Source organism: Palaemon carinicauda, chromosome 12 (genome assembly GCF_036898095.1).
Source record: "Palaemon carinicauda isolate YSFRI2023 chromosome 12, ASM3689809v2, whole genome shotgun sequence".
NCBI classification, from domain to species: Eukaryota; Metazoa; Arthropoda; class Malacostraca; order Decapoda; family Palaemonidae; genus Palaemon; species Palaemon carinicauda.
The window spans coordinates 99,838,201-99,843,391 of NC_090736.1; the positions used below are offsets into that span (position 1 = coordinate 99,838,201).

General features: G+C 38.1%; 1 long non-coding RNA gene across 1 annotated transcript in view; it reads right to left on the reverse strand.

Moving 5' to 3' along the window:
* LOC137650607 (uncharacterized) overlaps window positions 1–300 on the reverse strand; it is a 1,751-nt gene extending 1,451 nt beyond the window's left edge. Inside the window, exon 1 of the long non-coding RNA XR_011046001.1 lies at window positions 186–300. This is a non-coding gene — a long non-coding RNA (uncharacterized lncRNA). The remainder of the gene's footprint in view (window positions 1–185) is intronic.
* Window positions 301–5,191: the final 4,891 nt, after the last annotated feature.

Below are 5,191 nucleotides of genomic sequence, written 5' to 3' on the forward strand. Positions count from 1 at the left end.
TCACTAAAAATTACCACATCATCTATATACGTAGTGCACCCTTCAAGGTCTTTGGTAATCATATTCATGAGTCTCTGAAAAGTACTACCCGAATTTTTCATTCCAAATGGCATGACATTGCAGGAATATAAACCAGTGGGTGTAACAAAAGCAGATATCTCTTTGGCTCTATCTGTCAAACCTACCTGCCAGTAACCCTTCAACATGTCAAACTTGCTGATAAATCTGGCCTTTCCTATACGATCAATACAGTCATCCACCCTAGGAATTGGGAATGAATCTGTCCTGGTGACTGCATTTACTTTCCTCTAATCAAAACATAAACGGTATTGACCATCATTTTTTTTGACAAGTACTACAGGGGAACTTCACTGGCTACTACTATGTTCAATTAATTTATGATCAAGCATATATTTTACTTCCCGTTCAACAATCTCTGCCTTTTGCGGATTCAAGCGATATGGGTGTTGTTTAATAGGATTGGAATTGCCAACATCAACATCATGCTGTAATGAGCAGGTCCTACCCGGAACATCTGAAGATACATCTTTATAATCGTAGAATAAATCGCTCAACTCCTGACCTCGACTTCCATCAAGATGAACCAATTTATTCTTCAAATTCCTCAAAGCCTCTGAATTTGAAATAGGCCAGTCTTCAACCTCAGTCTCAAGTTTAAGTTTCTCTTGATTACTATTATTATCTAACTTTATATTCAACAAGACTGGCTTTGGCGTCCTTGAAAAATATGGCTTTAACATATTAACATGGCACAACCTCTTTTTCCTTCTCCTATCTGGAGCAAGAACAACATAATCCGTATTTCCTACCTTCTTTTCTATTGTGTAAGGCCCAGAAAACTTAGCATGTAATGGCTGACCTGCTACTGGAAGAAATACCAAGACCTCATTTCCTGGTTTGTAGTCAACCTTTTTGGCTCCCAAGTCATAGTATTTTTTCATCTTCTGCTGAGCTTCCATTAAGTTATCTCTTGCTATGTCCCAGGTTTTCCTGATTCTTTCCCTGGAATCTGAAACATAGTCCAACAAATTAGAATCTTCAACATTATTAATCCACTGATCTTTAATCAATTTTAAAGGTCCTCTAACCTGATGACAAAATACTAACTCGAAAGGGGAAAACCCTAACGACTCATTGGGGATTTCTCTGGACGCAAACAGAAGGAAGGGCAGACCTTTATCCCAATCGCTTTTGTTCTCCAAACAAAATTTTTTCAACATAGTTTTCAAGGTTTGATGATACCTTTCTACAGCCCCTTGGCTCTGAGGATGGTACGCTGATGAAGTTACCTGCCTGATACCTAGTTCCTGCATTGCCTGTCTGAATACATTGCTTAAGAAGTTTGAACCCTGGTCCGACTGAACCTCTTTAGGCAATCCAAACCGAGTGAAAAATTGTAACATCCCATTTACAACATTCTTAGAGCAGACATTCCGCAACGGAATGGCCTCAGGATACCTAGTGGATCTGTCCATGATTGTAAGTATATACTGATTTCCACCTTTTGATTTTGGCAATGGACCAACAATGTCCACTAATACCCTATGGAATGGTTCTTCCATGGCTGGTATGGGTTCAAGGGGAGCTTTAGACAACTTTTGGTTCGGTTTTCCGATCATTTGACACACATGGCATGTCTTACAAAACTCTTTAACATCAGAATGGATCCCAGGCCAGTAAAAGTGTTTAGTTAATTTACAAAAAGTTTTATTGACTCCGAAATGGCCACTAAATGGATTCTGATGGGCTAAATGTAAAATAGAGGGTCTGTAATTTGGAGGAACGACTATTTGATAATTAACTTCCCATTCTTCATCGGCAGCAACCTTAGAGGCTCTAAATTTTCTCATCAATAATCCATTTTCGACATAATACCCGACTGGAATGTTCTCAATTTCCTTATCCGAAAAAGCCTTTGCAGCTATCTCGGCTAGCTCTAGGTCATTTTCTTGATCCTTTATGAATTTCTCTCTAGATACTGCTAAAACCTTACCTTGTTGAGAACAATCACCAAATTTTCCCAGAAAACACTTCGAGAAGTCAATCTTAGAATCCCTACTAGCTTCCAATTTCCGCCTTGATCGTGTGATAGCACACATGGGAAAAATACCAGGAAATTCTCCTTCCAAGCTCTCTGTGCTTGCACAAAACTGAGGATAACTAAGTAACCGTGGGTTACTTAAAACCCTATTACCACCAATATCATTGGCTAATATCAAATCAACTCTTTCCACAGGAATTTCTTCCACAACGGCAACCCTAACCGGACCCGTCGCATAATCAGACTGCAGAACCACAGTCTCATACGGACAAGAGATTATCTCTTTAGGAAAACTCTTAATCAATACCTTTTCCTTACCCTCATACTCAAAACCTTCAGGCAATGCCCTTTTCAAAATCAATGACTGTAGGGCCCCTGTATCTCTAAGGATAACTAATCCTTTCCTGCCCTTACCACATTCTGTAGCTACACTACCATAAGACACAAATGACTTATATCTCTCCAAGTCAGAGAGCCCAGGGCTTTTCTTACCCTCACTTAATGCATTAATCTCTCTATCAGCACTTACCCTGCTTACCAAAGCAACTGGTTTGTGCTCTCTATTACCGTCCCTTAAGGACCAACAGTCGGCCTTTCTATGGCCCAGTTTACCACAGTTAAAACATTTAATTGGCATCCTCTGCCCACTAGGCAAACTACTACCTTTCAATACTGGAGCTACAACACTTTTATCTAAATCACTTGCGTTTTCAGTTTTACTCTTACCACTTTTCAATTCCTGAAAACCCTCTTTGCTGCTTCTACCCCTAACCAAATTTTTCCCTTCAAAAATTTTGTGCGTCAGCGAGTACTCGTCAGCCACAATGGCAGTTTTCTCTAAGCTCTCAAGCTGAAGCTCCTCTAAGTGTACCTTCAAATCCTTAGATAAACAATTCTTAAACTCTTCTAACAATATTAGTTGTTTAAACCCTTTAAAATCCCAGATTCCTTTAGACCTCAACCAATCGTCAAGCAATTTAGCTTTTATACGAGCAAAATCTACGAAAGTCTGATCTCCTGTTTTAAAAAGCCTACGAAATTTCAACCTGTAAGCCTCTGGCACTAATTCATATGCTTTGAGAATACACTTTTTCAATTCGTCATAATTACCGCAAATCTCCTCAGACAAGCTAGAAAATACCTCTTGAGCCCTACCTTTCAATGCACACTGTAATAACATAGACTATGATGTCTTAGGCCAGCCCATTCCTTTCGCTACTTTCTCAAAAGTTATAAAATAATTAGTTACTTCATTTTCATCAAAAGGGGGAACCATCTTCATATATTTAGCTACATCGAAATCTCCACTACCTTGTCTGTGTCTTACTTTAATTTCCTCTAACTTTAGTTCGTGTTCCATTCTTTCACGCTCAAGTTTCCTCTCTCTCTCCCTTTCTTCCGCTCTTGAACGTTCAGCAGCTACTCTTTCACGTTCGGCAACTATGTCTAACTCCTTCAGCTTTATTCTAAGTTTCAAAGCTTCTATGCTATCACTTTCCTTTACATTTGAAACTTCCGCCTTCTCCTCTACAATACCCAAGTGTCCTATCAAACCCTTTATCAAATCATCCTTTTTCATATCCATAGTAAAACCTATGTCTAGATAATTAGCAATTAACACCAGTTCCCGTTTACACAGACTTTGAAAAGCTGCAACCCCCGGTAAGGAAGACAGAAATTCCTTTACGTCAAAGTCACGTTCTAAATACTCCGTTTCAGACTCAGACATGATTGGTTACAATGGCTATAAAACAACTAAATAACTTCACTCAAACCACCAACAATTAAATAAACTCCTCATTTAAACCTGTTTTGCTTAAATTGAAATTCATTGATCCCGGACATGGCCCCCAAATATGTTACGATGTCCACATCATGAACAACCATAACACATATTTAAAAACAGGTTTAATTATGAGGAGGAGAATTACACACAAAACAACACTTCAAAGCATTTTATTATGCTTAAATAACAAACACTTGAAGATACAACCGGTATCTAAGAGCTCAGGTAATATTCATGGAAAAATAATTAATAAATATAATAAAACAAAACTTAGCTGACATTCAAACAAGCAGTTCTAGAGGTCTCCGAGTGAATAGAGAGTATTCGAAAACAAATTCTTGAGTGAGAGGTTCTTCTTCAGCCACCGATACGAAGATACACCTGGAAATTACAATCCAGGAAAGAAGCCACACTCCTGAAATTCCCACACTTAAACAGGCCACACCAACGTAACTCGAGAGGGCCCACGCTGCTTCTCAAACAGCCACAACCATCACATGGGAACGGAATTAACTGCTCCAAACTCAATGGCGAAACACCGGATCCAACACCGTATCTTCCAAAAGTATCAGTGACCTTCCTTGAAGACAGACACCTTCTCACTGCCGACCATAACTCTCGTTGCTGTGACGTGACCTCCGAAACCTTCGTTCCTGCCAACAAATGGGGAACAAGTAGTTAACTGGCATTTGAACAATTGTCTAGTCAATCTCTTTCCCGAACTATTCAAAACAGAATTATTTATTTATATTACAATATATATATATATATATATATATATATATATATATATATATATATATATATATATATATATATATATATATATATATATATATATATATATATATATATATATATATATATATATATATATATATATATATATATATATATATATACATATATTTGGGCTCAGGCTATGTCGTCCTGATGGAAGTGCCTAAAAGGTAGCTTCCTAGGGTATATTTGACTACAGTGATATTCCCAAAGAATTTTACCTTAAGGTATCCAGAATTCTAACTCCTGGATCGAATATCCCTAAATAAATCTCACTGGGACATCGCATAATATCAGAGGACGTATTCTTGACACGTCACATAGCTATCTTCACCCTGAACAGTATTAACGCTTCGAGGGGTTACAGTAACAAGAATCTGAAACGAGAATGAAAAGAGAGCCGCTCATAAGGCATCTCTCCTATTCCTTTTCCAGTGTGTATCTGATGAAGGCGGCAGCGCCCTCTTTATTCCTTTTCGTGTAGCTCTACTATTCGGTGTTTTCCCTTGTGTTCTCTCATTATTTTGGATATAATTCAACATTATGAAGCCTTCTCCGGACTC